At 37.8% G+C, this 17,371-nt stretch overlaps 1 long non-coding RNA gene across 1 annotated transcript in view; it reads left to right on the forward strand.

The window, feature by feature from the left end:
- The window catches only part of LOC123598895, a 35,811-nt gene extending 19,735 nt beyond the window's left edge, over positions 1 to 16,076 (forward strand). Inside the window, exon 3 of the long non-coding RNA XR_006712863.1 lies at positions 16,020 to 16,076. This is a non-coding gene — a long non-coding RNA (uncharacterized LOC123598895). The remainder of the gene's footprint in view (positions 1 to 16,019) is intronic.
- Positions 16,077 to 17,371: the final 1,295 nt, after the last annotated feature.

Raw genomic sequence — 17,371 nt, forward strand, 5'->3', positions numbered from 1 at the left:
GATAAATGAGCAGGATAATGGCAGAGTGGAGGACACCAGAAGGACTGTTGGGCTGAAAGTCAAGAGTCTTGTGTTCTGCTCCCGGCTTTCCTACAAATGCATGTGTTACCTGAGTGACCTTGGGCTGGTCACCTACTGGTTCTGGGCTTTGTTTTTCTTATCCGTAAAGTGAATATACTAGTAGTCTCCATAGTGAAGCTCATAGGGTCAATGTAAATAACAGAGTAGCTAAAGCATGTGAAAATGGCTTAATGACATGCAATGTTATATTTACATTTGTTTAAACTTGTAGACAAATATATAAATAAGTAATCGTTTATTTGGCAAGTCAATTCTCTTGGTTCTTTGTTTTCCAACTTCCGCTAAATCTGTTCCCAGTTTCCTCCTGCTGACATTTCCTGACCTTTCACCCCATTCCCAAATCTGGACCAAGTGCTCCTTATCTATGCCCCAGAGAACCCTTTGCATAACTGCATTATAGCACTTACTGCATTACATTGACAGGATATGTGTCTGCTTGTCTCTTCTACTCGACAGTGAAGTTCCTGAGAGCTGTTGCAATACACTTTTTATTTTTGTAGCTCTCATTCCCAGGATAATGCTTGGCAACGTTGTCCATACTCTTAAATGTTTACCAAACTGATCATAAAGCTTGCAGACACTATGATGACTACTATATTTTTAAACAAATATTCTCATTTAAAAATGTTATTCTACTTGCCTGGTTGACAATTTATAATAAATAGGATGTTGCAATTTCTAGTTGGAAACCTCTTAATTTCTTAATTAGCTTCATACGATTTATGTTACACCTAGTAGAAAGCATTAGGAGGGTAATTATTTTTTTTTTCTGCTTCTAATATTACTAGGAATATTTTTTGCAAAACACGAAAATTCTTTGCAACTTTTTCCTTTTCAAGTTCTACCAAGCAGTTTACAGAATGGCAACCTGCCAAATGGTGATCCATTTTCTCAAAAACATCGTTTGAGACCACGCCAACCAGGCACACTGAGCTTATCTACTGCATCATAGTAGAGTCACATAATTCGTGCAAAATTATGTTTGACATTAAATTATAAACCCTTAGCGTAATAATAAAAAAATAAATAACCCTAAAAGCAAATTAAAAATATGTTTTCACTGGAGCAGGTTATTAGCCCACTGGAAACTTGATCTGCAGCAGTCGATCCATGGGCATGCTTCCATTTCTGGAAGGGTTTGAAGTTTCTCTCTGTGCAGAGAAAAATCCCTAATTCATGAAAGGAAAATTAGCTAATAAAATAATTTTTTCCTCCTGAACTGCTCTGTTGATGAAAACATGTCCACTGCAATTTTAGAAATGAGTGACTTTTCAAATAAAGTAGTTCCTGTTGCCATAAACAGAAGGATGGTAAGGCCATTGCTGTTCTTTGCCAAAGGAAAGAGGGGCCAGCTGTATCCAGCTTTCTCTCTCTCTCTCTACTGCAGTACTCACATAGTCTCTTCTTGGGACTGTACTAGCCCACATGAGAACCCATCAAAGAGAATCTGGGTTCTCTCTGGATTTGTACATTCTGAAGCCTCACTCAGAAAAGAAAAAAAAAAAAAAGCACACACATGAAAACCCATAAAAAACTTAATGTGTTGAAAAACATCTCTATTTTATTATACCTACATTTCAATCTTTGTAACTGTTTCTGTCTCAATTGGTATTCTTGGTTGTTGATAGATTGCAGATTATAGATTACGATTTGAGTGGTATCTAAATGGTCATTCCTAGCTTCTGATATACAAATCCAGGAGTTTGTGTTCTGGTTAAAGTACAGCCCTCTGCAGTCTGGGCTGCCCTTAAGCTGGGATTAAATTATTATGTAGGCACCTTCCATGATCAACCACAATAACAACCATGCAACAACAACAAAGTTTATCTCCAACTTATTTATTTATGAGGTTTAATTTTAATTGGGTTTCTTATGAGTGTAATACTTATCCTTGCTTATTTGTAGTTAATAATTAGTATTGTTGTTCTTGTAGTTAAAACATATTTTTGCATCTGTATAAATGTTTATGAAAGATAACGTGCATTCCTTTATGAAAACATCGAACAGGGGTGTGTTTTCTTAAATGTTACGAGAAATAAATTGAAGCCCACAGATCAGACAGCCTGCATCGATAGGAAGATACCAGTCTACATTTTACCCAAGGTAAGTTTCAAAATGATTGCCAGGTGACCTGCGAAATTGTGATGTGTTCTGCCAAATTCATTTTAGCATTGGGAATTAATTTTTCAATGTGTTTTTGGAAGTAAGAGGTGAATTAATTATTGCAGGCACTATGATATCCTTGGAAGTCTGATGTTAGGCTGGAACCGGTAATATAATTGAACTTAGTGCCTTTATCTTTCAAGAGCTCTTTTACATGACAACACAGTATTCACACTGCTCCAAGGGATACCTTTGGCACTTATACAATTCTAGTTTCTTTCCATGCTTGCCTAGCTCGTTGTTGCTTCTTGGAACCCAAGTAGGATGGGGGGGGGGGGGGTGGTGGGGAGGGCGTGGAATGGAGCAGAGCTCAGTGTCTAGTGGCCTTCCTCAAGTAAGCCCCAGGTCTCTTGCTAGTTCAGCGAGCATTCGCAGGTTTCCCAGAGAAAGCAAGTGCTCTTCTTAATGAGGAATGCAAAGCTTTGCTGGGAGTTTCCATGCGACTCCGGAGAGGTTGAAGGTGAACTCACCCTCATCGAGGCACTAGGCTTGATCACGCACAGTCTCCTGGAAGAACTGCGCACACAGGCCTATGACGCATATGCCCAACGGTATCAGACCAGGAGAAGACAGAATCAGGTGGTTTCAATCTTCCCAACAGACAGGTTTGGAATGCTGTCTAGTAATACACGTTTGCCCTTGATATTAGAGATCCAAAAGACAATTTCAGCGGTGAAAATAAATCCCAGGCCTATAGATGGGAATGGAATCACAGTAGCTTGAAAGGCAGCATAATCGGTCTCTACTGACAGTTACTTTTCCTCTGTTTTTCCTTCTTTCCCTCAGTTTTCTGGTGTATATTGTGCTTGTCTTTTTTTTTTTTTCTTTCTTTCCTTTCTCTCTTTTCTTAATTTCATTTTTCAGAATAGATCAGTAGGTATAGCGTATTAACATTTATCTGATGCTATTTGTTACTATTTGGCTCACAGTGTGTCAGTTTTGTTTTGTTTTGTTTTTTTCTTTCCATAATGTTGGGTACAAAAGAAACTTCAGATGGTAACACAGAGGTTGTTTTAAAAGAAAGGCAGTAGCTTAAGTAGTGCAGATGGTTTTCTGGGACAACAGGCTTTGTCAGCTCTAAGTCTACTGGGTCAAAGGCTCTTTGGTTATGAGTTAGTGGCACTTACATTTGGCCTTTGAGTTTCAGATAGAACATCTCTCCTCTGGCCGAATTTTATTACCATGCAATAAAATAAAATCCAAGGTACTTAAACTCTTTTTAATGAGGACTACCAAAATATTTTTAAAGTTATTCTGTGGCTCTCCCTTTCTCCTCTCCATATTTTAGTTAAGTTTTGGGAAAAAAAAGAACAGTTAGAGCATGTCTGTATAACATTAATATAGTGATGGGGACATAAAAAATTCAAATCATTTCTTTTTCCTGTTGAATTGATCAGATTAACTAGGCGTTTGCCTCAGAATTAAGACAGTTAAAGCTGTTTTCACTTACACACTATTTCTCTTACTTGTCCTTTTATTTTTTTTCTATCTTGACCATTTGTTTGTTTTAGCCTTGGGTTTGGAGTTCCTTTAAAGTGTTCCTTTAAAGAAAATAACAAACAAACCCCAAATTGCCAATTCTAGTATTTTTTTTTTGGAAGATTTTTTTTTAAACTGGGGAATTGACATGTTAAAATATGATACTCAATTTATGACGAGAACACAAAAGTTTGGATTCTTTGCTGATATACTGAGTCAACTATTACAATATTTGTACACGGACACTTAATCTGCTTTGTTAAAGAACACCGTAAGCAGCAAGTTTGTTATTATTTTTGTGAACTATCCTATTGACTACTTGAGTACATGGTGATTCTGTCGTAGGCTTCCTCTCCACCATAAAAATAAAATAGACAAGTAGGGCAGGATCATAGCTGAATCAGGTAAAATTACTTTAACTGAGTGAGTGAATCGAAATGAATTTTGTTTTTTTCTTTTTTTTGAAATGACTCACTCTTGACTTTTCAACGAGAAACAGTATGGGCTCTTCTTCAGGCATTCTGCATGCAGTTATTTGAAATCGCACTAATTTTGTATCAGATAAAGAAAATTACACATATCTTCCCAAACTAACACACACAGCAGAGCACACTGGCTATGTCTCTTGCTAGCATATGGTATTCATCATTAGCAGTAGCAACAGCAGTCACCTCCTTTAGTTGACTGGTGGAAAATAGAGCTCCAACTCAAATCTCTGTCTGCTCGCCATAGCTTTTTCCAGTTAAATTGGTACCACAATCTGTATGGTTTCATCACTCCATTGGCAGTTTAATATAAACATCTGTTTCCAGTCTTTTATATCCTATCTGAGATTTATTCAGTCCCTCTGAGTTATCTGTCCTTTTCTCCTTCTCCATTTATTTCCCTTGACTTCTAAATGATGTTATATTTTCCAATATTTCCTTGATCTTTTGCTCGGATGTGTGCATCATTAAATGCCTTTAATTATCTTTTTTTTTTTTTTTTTTTTCTTTTCTTCTGGAGCCTGGACTATTTGTTTATAATCTGTTCCCTCCCTCTGCATCATGGAGCTCTTACTCTCACAGTGCAATTTTCCTTGGAAATAAAGTAACATGACTTCAGGTTTCAGTGATGGAGGTGATCATTTCGTTGTGATTGGCATCAAGATCAAACTGTGAAGAATTGTATTCAAGGTAAATGATTTTGTCTCTGCTCCTCCCCTATTTGCATTTACCGCCGTATAATGCAAGGATTTGAAGGTTCTGGTGCTAAGATTTCATAGTATTTTGCTTTCCCTTCTATTAAATTTATAATGTTGGAAAGTAAGGGCATTTCCTGCGAGGTAATAATCTATGGTAGAAGCAGAGACCCTGAATCAAAGACAGTGGAGTCTTTTAATTCAGCTATTGGTTAAATGTCAGGAAATGTCCGGCCCAGAGGTCATTATTGTGAAGTCAAATAGAAAGCTTTTATTTTCCTATCTCCTTTTGATTTTGGGAGCTGTTCATAAAGACTGATGCTGGGCAAGTCACTAACTACATGGAAATGGTGGAATTCAGTAAACAATTGGCAAGCAGAACTTTGTTCTTATTGTCCCATTAAGCTTAATATGAGGTGTTAAATTTAATGAAATGTGGTGAGTGAAGTGTTATTTTCCTATTGGTTACTGTAACAGTCATTAACAAGTAGGACACGACTAGTACCGAAAATAGAATACTGTCTCCATGACAACACAGAGTTCAGCTTTTCCATTTTCAGCAAATGGGGCAGCAATTACTTAATATTTTCTTGATTTATTAATTTCCTCACAAGTGGGAGTAACAAGAAGACTCTTGAACTGGGCAGTTAATAGCCCAAATTAGCTAAAATTTTTAGTTACATCATTTATATCATCATTTACTCATTCACCCATTCCCAGGAACATTTGTTGAGATTCTACTATATGGCAGACAGTGAGCAAACAGAAGTGAGTGAGACACAATTTCTGTCCACAAGGTATTCGTGGGCTAATGAACGCAGTGGTTCTCAAACTAAGGTCTCCGAAAGAGCAGCATCAGCATCACTGGGAACTTGTGAGAAATGCAGATTTTCTAGGCCTTTGCCAGACCTACTGAATTGTACACGCTGGGGCGAGGCCCGGTGATCTATGTTTTAACAAGCCCTCCAGGTGCTTCTGGTGTTCCCTAGAAGTTGAGAACCACCAGATGTGTGGGGAAATTAAACTATTTTCAACTATTAATATCTGGCTTTATATCCAAATGATTACAAAGCAAGAGGATACTTCCATTTAAGAGAGTTACAGTCATGTAGAACATCGAGGTTTTACAAATAGTAACCCTTCAGGTTTATGGCCACGAAGTATAGTATTGATTAAAATCATAATAAAAATTTAAGATCTTAATGAAAATCTTACAAATTCCATGGGTCTTGCCACATCTCTGTAGTGAGCCTATTGTTTCATGAATATTGAAAGACTATCTTTTAAGATAGAATTATATATTAATAAATGCTTGAAGGAAGTGTTACTATTGTATATATAGTAAAATCCAGAGTCTGCTATAATGCTAGACAGCTATGCATTCCATAAATGTCCAGCCCATTCATGGATTTAAATCTTGAAAAGAATCACTTAACATTTCCACTTATTTCTTGTTTTGCAAAACGAGGGTGTAAGTGGGCATTGTGAGGTGGGATCCTCTCTGAGATCTCTTTGAGTCTGAGTATTTTGTTATTCTGTCCTTGGCAGCCTGTGTTGATTAATGCTAGCTTCCCCCGTCCCTCTTATGGAAATGTCTATATATGCACAGACATACGTGTATACATATAATCAATTTCACTCTATTTCTCTATTACTTGTTAAACCTTGATTCTTAGTATGTTTACATCTGAGCTTTTCTGTACAATCACGGCCTCGAATCTTCGCCCACTCAGAGCTGCATGTGTGTTCTTCCAAGCCATTAGTCTATACCCGGAACTGCGTTCTCTTGAACACGCCACAGGATACTTCACCCTTTTACTCTTAGGAGCCCATCTGTTCTGTGAAGCATTCCAATGACAATAACCACCTACCACTTTGTGCTGTTATACACTTATCTTTTTCCTTCCTTCATCCTGTTGATCTTGAGAGTATTACTTAAGATGAGCACTTTTGTTCTTTCCTTGCTTTTAAATTGTAGCTGGTGGCATGCTTTGTAAACTCACAAAAGTAATATATTGCATAGGGACTTCCAGCATATCAGTTAAAACAACTTATAGCCATAGGACAGCAATATGAAGGGTGAGTCACGTGCAGGTAGGGTAATAGATTAGCTCGATGGTTTAGCATAGGGTCAAGTCGTTATAGTTCAGGTGTGAGTCCTGTGGGACCAGTTACCATATTATCTGCTATCGTTGAAAACTGCAGCTCTATAATACACAGACATTTTGAGAGGAAGATGACAGAACAGGCAATGTGGTGGGGAGGGGTGGGGGACGCAGAGTGGTAGAGTATAAAAACAGCGTGCAGGTAATTGGGCCCAAGTCTGAATTCCATCACCACTGTTCACCTGTTTTGTAACCCTAAACAAATTACATGATCTCTCTGAATCTACTTTCTCAAATTAAAAGTTACAAAAATAATCTTCATGTTGTAGGATTGCTCTGAAGTTTAAGTGAAAAAACACATATTTGTAAGAATGTACCACAGGGCTTGACATAAGCCAGTTCAACGTATGTCTGTGTCTGCACTCCAGACATCGATCAAGAAATCACAACCTACCTACCTACCTCTCCTTATGAATTGTACCCCATGTCCTTGGTGTCAACGTGCTGAAGAATAAATGCATGCCACCCCTCTCCTTGTAGTCTACTATTGCTGGGTTCTATCACTGGATGAATGGCATGGCTACTCAGGTAATATCTCAAGCTAGAAACTCTTCTACTTCTCACTCCATATTTCCAACAAAAACTAAAAACAGATGGCTTTTACCTGCCATATTTACCCCTACAACTAATACCTTGAATACTCAAAATATCTTGCTTGGATCAAAGTACAATGTCTTCAAGGCAGCCTCTCAGTTCCCAGGTTAGGATGTTCAATTCATTCTTACATGTTGCCAGGGAGATCTGTAAAACAAAAAGCTGGATCATGTTACTGTCTTGTTCCAAATCGTTGAATGATTTCCTATGATCTTTTAGATAAAATGCAAGCTTTTAAATGACACCCAAAGCACTCTCCAGTTTCAAGAATCATAGTTTCCCCTTCCCCCATCTACCCTGACCCCTCTTGTCACTACCCACATTTCTCTATAGACACCCTGAATAAATTACTTTTTATCTCGATTTAGGTTTTGCTAAATGCAGAGCCTGAGGCAAGGACTTGGTGGCAAAAAGTTTATTTGTGTGGTTAAATAAGGAAGGAGGAGTGAGATGGGGTGTTTTTATCAGGGTATGTTGTTGAAGTCCCTAAAACAAGGCTTCATTCCTTGAAACCGCTGAGAAGCCTATAACACTTCCAGAATTATCAGAAGGACAAGAGGCCGACTCATTCATCCACTGGTTAAAGGATGCCTTTGGGTGTAATACCCCAACACCTCAGCTGCATTTATGCGAGGGCTAAGTGGCTTCTAGAACTTCAAAGAAGTCCCTGAATGGGGAAATACTTCGGGATGCTTGCTGAGTTTGTGCAGAACTGTGTATCACAGCTCCTGCTGAAACCACAGATGGGCCAAGGGCACATGACATAGGGCAATGAAGAGATGGCTTCCCTCGGCTATGCTCTTGTGTCTTTGCAGGACTTGTTCCCATGTGCCTGAAATGTGTCCATTGCTTCTCTTTCTCCAAGTTCATATTGTTAACTCATATTGATCCATCATGTCGCAGTTCCAGAATCGGCCCTGCCAGGAACTATCCCCGGGTCACAAGTCTATCTGAAAGTCTTTCTTTTGGACATCCACAGCATTCAGGGTGGTGCGGCATTATGCCGTATATCATAATATATGGCACTTACTGCTTTATTTCTGCCTCTAGATTAAAAGCACCTCGAGGGTGGGAAATGTATCTTGCTTGTCTTTATTTCTATTTTAAGTACAATGTCTGGATATTCTAGATTTTCAATCAGTATTTGTTGAATAAATGAAAACATGAATGAACAGAAGAAAATGAATCCCCTAGACTAATCTTTATAAAACATCATTTCTCATGTCATCTTATCAAACATCCGCACTAACTGTACCCCACTGACACATAGTGACTAAATTCTTTAACTTGGCTTTCTAGGGTTTCTATCATATAATCCCAAGCTGCTTTTCTAACCTGATGTCCCTTTGTCCCCATTTATTATTTTTTTTACCCCAGACATACCGCTCCCTCACTGTCTTTTATATTACCTGCTAGGTTTCCATCATCATGCCTTTGGGCATACTATTCTGCTTGTTTTTTAAATGTGTGTCTGATTCTTACACATATTTTTGAGGCCTATTTTAAATCTGTTTTCCCAAAAAGAAACAAAACAAAACAAAACACAAAAAAACCTCCTCTCGACAATTAGCCTCCTGCGGTTATTTTCTCTCCTTCAAGCCCTTGCATTTTTTGTTGTCCAATAATTACAAGAGTACCACATGTATGTCATCTGCATGCACTGTATCTCTTCAATTGGATTTGATGCTTCTTGAGGTCAGATACCTTGTCTTCTATATACTTTGGGATGTCATTGTATTTCTTGGTATCCCATCTGGTGCCTAGAATGGGATGTTGCATATATTGCAAGCTCAATGCTACTTCTTAATGGATAGACAGACTATTCAGACATTTACTTACACATCTGTCATTTCAAACACACCTATGACTCTGAATAGTCAGAATAGAGTGGCATGCTACAAAAAACCACAGCCTTGACAAGACTGATGGGGCAAAGCAGGTAGACATTTGCTCAAAACTTTAATAATGGGGAAGCAGAAATCATTTAGAAGTGTTCAGGAAGGAGAGGATATAAAGAGGGATTATTTAACAAAGCAATTTGGAAATATTTTGTAGAACAATGACACTTGACTGTATGTGTGTGTGTGTGTGTGTGTGTGTGTGTGTGTATATATATATATATATATATATATAAAAGCAGAGAATTTAAGTTTACCTTTGAAACACTTTAAAACACTCCTGAATTCGTCTTCTGAAATTTATTTGCTTAACACATTTATTTGGTTTTAGAGTGTTTTAAGGAGGTAAAGTACAATGTGGTTAAGTGATCTTAAAACATACTAGTTATTGGGGCGCCTGGGTGGCGCAGTCGGTTAAGCGTCCGACTTCAGCCAGGTCACGATCTCGCGGTCCGTGAGTTCGAGCCCCGCGTCGGGCATCTGGGCTGATGGCTCAGAGCCTGGAGCCTGTTTCCGATTCTGTGTCTCCCTCTCTCTCTGCCCCTCCCCCGTTCATGCTCTGTCTCTCTCTGTCCCCAAAATAAATAAACGTTGAAAAAAAAAATTAAAAAAAAAAAAACATGCTACTAATTGATTATGGATATTGCACTTTATAAATTATTAATATTTAAAATATAGTGCATTTTATTTTATTTTTAAAGTTTATTTACTTATTTATTTTCGGGGGGGGGGAGGGAGGTGCAGAGAGAGAGGGAGACAGAGAAACCCAAGCAGGCTCCACATGTTCAGCATGCAGAACCCATATGGGGCTCGATCCCATGAAACAGCAAGATTGTGACCTGAGCCAAAATCAAGAGCTGGTTGCTCAACCATTTAAGTCACCCAGCTGCCCCCAAGTGTAGAGTATTTTAATTTTGGAAGAACTGAAAAAAGAAGAGGTAGGGATTTTGGTTTGTTTGTTTGTTTTGTTTTGTAGAGAACTGGGAGAGTGGAGGTTAGAGGTGGGTGTAGATTGTACTGTAATACCTCTGTATGCTCTCAATTACAAAAAAAATACTATGTAGTGTTTAATCAAAAATACTCAAAGTTTGAAAAAACATCTCTGATTTGCAACCCTTTAGGAAATGGAAGTGTAAATATGGACATAATATTGACCATTTAACTTCTTACTCTTGAGTAGCATTTAATATTGGCCCGATTACAAACTATGGAAATTATATATGTTTAAATAGACAATGGTTAAATCAATCAATGAAGCTGAACTAAGAGCCTATATTGAATGATAGGAAAATCATTTGTTAATATTTAATGAATTGAACAGGCAGACCTTTGTTTAAATGATGTTTTATAAGCTTTAATTGTAATAGAATTCTGACTTTTCAGCACAAGTTTACTTTGTGGTTTTCCTTGTTTTCTTTTTTAAATAAGATGAACAGAAGATTTGCTTATTGTATGTTAGAAGAAGAGAAAAGGAAGGATTAAAAAAATCTCACCCACCCCTACTTGGCTACCTTCCCTTTAATTCTTACATTAATACAATGTTGCTGACTATGTTATGTTGTTACTAGGTTGTGTCAAATCAAGAGAATAATTGGACATTAAGATTCATCTCTGAATACATTAATTAGATGATTTCTTTATTTCTGTCTTAAGTTACTAACGATTTCCTCTTCATAACTAGGGAAACTCTGTAAGAACTCATTATCCTTTTGGGACTCTATAGCTACGTTAAGATGGTTTTTGGTGGATATGGTCGTTCTGGTAACAGTAGACTCTATATTAAGTTCCAAAAATTAAAATTTCAAAGAGAAAGGGTACTATTTAGATTTAAAACGTTTGCCCTTCAGGAGGTTATTTCTTTTCAAATGGAATGTGTTCCACAACAATGGGACCTATGGCGAGTCATGAGGACCCCATGAATACTAATATGCTCATCAGGATGATTTTTGAAAAGTCACATTTTCTCTAAGTGCCAAGATTCTACAAATAACGCGGATGACATGGGCCATAATTCTCTTCAGTTCAGAGGTTATATGCCTTGCTGCCCTGGTAACTCATTGTGAGCAGGTTTTTGGTCGTGTTCATCTTTGTGTTTAGTGCCTTGCCCAGCGTCCAATGTAAAAAGCAGATCACAGAATTCAGTCAGGGATTACTGAACTATGGGATATATTGTGTTCCAGGCTATGTGGGTAGAGCCAGATCTTGACCTCACACATTTATAATTCAGTGCGAGAAACACAGAAGCATATGGATGATGATAACGGGAGGCATGGTATCAAAGAGAGGAGGGAAAGGTACATTTCTCCTAGGACTAACTTGGGATGATGTGGGAGACTATGCCTTTAGAAATGCCCTGGGCTTCAACAAGAAGAGGAAGCAGGTTACGAATACTCTTCAAAGTTCTTATGTTTTCAAATAACATACGCTGACATTTACCTATAGTAAGTTTGAGTTTGCTACATGCATACGTTTCTTTCTGTGGGGTGGGTTTTGCCAAAGAGCTAAAAATCAAATGACTTAAATTTTAACAGAATGGAAACTTTTACTGGTAACACTTACTGACTATGGCCCATAGACTAATGTTATCAACTATCAATATTTTAACATTTGATTTCATCAATTCCTCACTTAAAAATATTACTTTTGTTTGTTTCCTTGGAGTATTTTTAAGCAATTTCAGGCAAAACACCATTATTTTACCTATGGATACTTTAGTATATATTTCATCTGATAAGGCTTTTTTTGTTGTTGTTCATGTGTAACCATTATTATTTTTCTAATCAACCCGACAAAATTAACAAATATTTCTTAACAGCACCTAATATTCAGTTTATATTCAAATTTGTCCACTTACTTTCACGATGAATTTTTTTTTATTGTGGTTTACTCAAATCAGATTTCAACACAGTCCACATACTGTACTTGGTTACTATGTTTTAGGTCTTTCTTGCCTTATAAAAGGCTTCTTCCTTCTTCCTTCTTCCTTCCCTCTCTTCTTTTCTCACTCACTTTCTCCCTCCCTTTCTTTTCCTGTAGTCAATTTGTTGGAAATAGCAGTCATTTGTCCTAGGACGGTTGGATATTTCTTGAGTCAACAGTGAGCTTGTCTTTCTATCTCCTGTATTTCCTGTAAATAGGTAATTAGATCTAGGTTTCACTAATGATTTACTTAAAGCTTTTCAGAGAGCAGGCTTGCAACAAAAACCCCGGCACCCATGCTAGTGGTTTATTTGGGGAGTAACTCCACAAGACGGGACTGAGGGAGGAGAGAGAGTGAGCCAGGAAAGAAGGAAAAGGTGTTTTCAAGGTATCTGCTATAGATGGTGGGGCTCCATTCAGTGGGAAGCTAAGAAAATGCCTCTCACACTTACCACTGGTTCTCCTTTCCCTTTGGCTGAAGGTTTTCCCGGAAGGTGATGCTTGTATACAGTGAGTTGGGGCTATTCCCTGAGCTACTCCTAAGGTCAGAGGAGGCTAGAGGAGGCACCTGTTACAATTAGCTTCAGATTTTGTTTTACTTTTTCACACTAGAACATTTCATACGTGGTACTGTGTATGCCTTCTGTGTGAAGCATTCAATGATTGCTCCATTTTAAATGATTCTAAGCCTGAACGGTCATGTCACCTTTTTAAAGTTCTCCAACAATCTTCGATAATGATTTTACCTTCATTGATGATCACTGCCTGTGTTCATCATTTATTTCAGGGTTTTAAACTTGTGATTTTTCTCACTCCATCATTCTCTCTGCATTTACTTGTTGGAATTTTTCTAGAAGAAAAACTTTCTTTCATTAGCTATTTAGTTATCTCAAAGTAATGAAAGGCAGGATAAATTCTTTATACTCCCCCCGCCCTTTAAAAAATCAATTTACAGAGTAATGAGTTGCTTCTCTAACAACCTCCAAAGTGATCCACTGAATCTTATTTCTTTCCCTAAACAGTAGGGGAGCAGCTCTAGGCTCCCTAGAGCCTAGGAAAAAAGTGTTTATAGCAACATTATCAATAATGGCCAAATTATGGAAAGAGCCCAAATGCCCATCAACCGATGCATGGATAAAGAAGATAAAGAAGATGTGGTATGTGTTTATATATATGTGTATATATATAGACATATATACAGATATATATATATATATATACATATGTATATACACATATACATATATATATACACATATGTGTATATGTATATATACACATAAACACACGTACACACACATTCACACATATACACAATGGAATATTACTCAGCCATCAAAAAGAATAAAACCTTGCCATTTGCAATGATGTGGATGGAGATAATGTATATTAAGTGAAATAAGTCAGTCAGAGAAAGACAAATACCATATGATTTCACTCATATGTGGAATTTAGGACACAAAACATGAACAAAAGGGAAGAAAAAAAGACAAGGAGGCAAACCATAGAGACTCTTAATGATAGACAACCAACTGAAGGCTGCTGGAGGGGAGGTGGGCAGGGGATGGGCTAAGTGGATAATGGGTACTAAGGATGGCACTTGTGATGAGCACTGGGTGTCATATGTAAGTGATGAATCACTAAATTCTACTCCAGAAACCAATATTACACTATATGTGAACTAGAAGTTAAACAAAAACTTGATACAAAAATTTTCACCTTACTAACAAATTATCAGGCACTCATGCTTAGTAAAGGAGAGTACATGCATAATGGGGTGAATGGATAACTCAACAATAGGCAGGAGGCAAGGAAGGCAAACATCACTTCTGATTGTAGTGCAAGATGAGAACAGGAGGGAAAACAAGCAATCATCTTGGTATTGGCAAAAATTGCAGAAGGGCTTGCATAAATTTAGTAAGAAGTTTGAAGCCCTAGATTTCTTCTACTCGGGCGCATATGTCTCCTAGCTGAGTGGGGCGACCAACGCCTTCCAGTTTGCCCAGGGTTTTCCCAATTGTAGAACTCAAGTTTCCTCGTCTCAAGGGCCGTCTGAAGTCTTGTGCCAACGGGAATGGTTGGTCACTCCAGCTAAAAGGAATCTTTTTACTTATAAGACATGCATATCTTATGTTGACTTTTATAATTGAGGAGTGTAAATGCAATTTCCTTAGTTTCCTGATCCATTCTATTTTCCCTTTCTTGTCCTTTGTGACCACCAACACATGCTTATAAAGGACTACATGGGAAAGACTATGTTCTATATTCAAGGATAGAAACAATGAGGTCACCAGGCCACATGGGGATCGAAACATCACTGTTAGCATCACTAACCCCTGTTTTAAGTTAATCTGAACATAAGGGTTGGGAATAATGATGTCTACATAAATGTTTTTATATTTGTATTATATCTTACTGGGAAAAGTAATCTTCTGAAAAATCATTTTCTTTTAGGCTTGAAACTGAGTTGACTGCATTGCTAAAGATATACCACTCAGTCCTCATTCCACTTGGCATATACCTAGAATCTATGATCCTGCACATATCTTTGAACTATATCTTGGTAAATATTTCATTTTATAATTTTTAATACAATCAGGTGGCCCCAGTTGACTACAGGCAATTATTTTGACATATAAGAGGTTTTCTTTTACCATCTGAATACCTATTTATGGGATCATAGTATCCTGCCATGATCTCTCTATACATCTTACTTGGTTACCATTTTCGTTTAAAAACAAAAATTTAAGTTTATGTATTTATTTTGAGAGAATGAGAGAGAAAGAGTGAGTGAGCAGAGGAGGGACAGAAAAAGAGGGAGTGAGAGAATCCCAAGCAGTTTCCTCATTGTCACCACAGAGCTGGATGCGGGGCTTGAACTCACAAACCCTGAGATTATGACCTGAGTGGAAACCAAGAGTCAGACGTTTAACTGAGTGAGCCACCCATGTACCCCTCTTGTTACCATTTTCATGTGTGCCTTTGTCCTACTCTGATATGTTATAACCAGACAGATATATTTTTCCATCCACTGAAACTAGCCCAACACTGGTAATTCATTCTCCTCAGATCAAACCTCTCCACAGACGGGATGGAGAGAATGATTTTGCTGTTTCTCCGAATTCCTATCTCATAGGCAAGGATTTTCAACTGTGGCTGTGATGAGGAAGATTTCAGCAAAAACCATGCGGGAAACATGTAGGAAATTTTTAGTGCCCAATATGCAGATGATAGGAATACAATGTGCAGTCTAAGAAGGAGGGTAATTAACGGCCACACGGATAATTTTAGTTCATATTTTACAAATAACTTTGGGGACGTTGACTCACAAACTGAAGCCTACGTAAGACGCAAATGATATTTTTGGACATCAGCCAACAGGTATGGCAGTAATTTGTCCAAGAGAATGAAGAACTATTGGTGCTCAAGCTTGAATCTTTACATTAATTTGTGTTTCCTTTTGGATGGTAAACATATAAATGATGCCTTTTTTTTTTTTTTAATTTATTTATTTATTTATTTTTTTTTTTTTTGGGACAGAGAGAGACAGAGCATGAACGGGGGAGGGGCAGAGAGAGAGGGAGACACAGATTCGGAAGCAGGCTCCAGGCTCTGAGCCATCAGGCCAGAGCCCGACGCGGGGCTTGAACTCACGGGCCGCGAGATCGTGACCTGAGCTGAAGTCGGACGCTTAACCGACTGCGCCACCCAGGCGCCCCAAATGATGCCTTTTTTAAAAGACAGAGTTAAGTCACAAATTTGGACCATGGCTCCTGGGGAGCCATGGGCAAGCAGCACACCTCTCTGAACTTGGGTTTCCTCATCTTTAAAATTATTTTGATGTCCATTTATTTTTGAGAGTGGGGCGGGGATAGGGAAGAGAGAGAGGGAGACACGGATTCCGAAGCAGGCTCCAGGCTCTGAGCGGTCAGCACAGAGCCCGACGCGGGGCTCGAACTCACAGACTGAGAGATCATGACCCGAGCCGAAGTCGGACGCTCAAACGACTGAGCTCCCCATCTTTAAATGGATCACTGCTCAGTCTGCCTGATAGGCTCTTCATCAGGATCAAATGAGTTCATGTAGGAAAAAGGAATTTTAAAGTAATACATCAACCAAATGTTAGTCATAATCATAGAACTAATATGTTCTAGGATTTGAGGGATACTTTTTATTTGTTAATATACTTTTCATAAAAACCATGACAAATGAAAAAATGATACTCAATAGCATATTACACAGTGATTGGCGCATGACAGACATTCAATATGTCTATTCTTTCTTAATTTACTGGATTCCATCTTCATTTGTGCTTCCTTCTAGGAGGAAAATCATCCAGAATTGTCTCATATTTTCCCTTATCTGGACTTCAGACTCTGGCTAGGGTTCTCAAATCTTCTATCAACAGATATTCTCTGCCTTTGCACTGAACTATTTTAGGAGAGGAAACAGATCCTGTTTCTTCCTAATAGTGTAAATTTTACTGCATAAAATATAAGGATGCTACTGTCTTCCCTGTTTTAAACATTTTCCCAAGGAAAAATTTTTTATCCTGAATTAAAGTAGCTGTCTAAATACATTGACTCTTATCCCAAAGTCACTGAAATAACATTTTAATGCCACTTCAAAATATAATTTTTGATGTGGTTTTTGAAAGGTAAAATGGATAAGAATTTGAAGCTAAAAGTAAATGAAATAAAAAGGCATTTCACCACTAAAAATACAGATACATCCCGTTTGTTCTTTTTTAATTTAAGTAAAAAAAAAAAAAAAAAAAAAAAGCTACCGAAATACATCAACAATATATTTTTGTCAGGTTTTATTACATACAGATGACAATTATCAGATATTTTGAAATGGCCACTTATGGCCTTTGGATATGGAGCTTTCAG

Source organism: Leopardus geoffroyi, chromosome C1, assembly GCF_018350155.1.
Source record: "Leopardus geoffroyi isolate Oge1 chromosome C1, O.geoffroyi_Oge1_pat1.0, whole genome shotgun sequence".
Lineage (NCBI taxonomy): Eukaryota > Metazoa > Chordata > Mammalia > Carnivora > Felidae > Leopardus > Leopardus geoffroyi.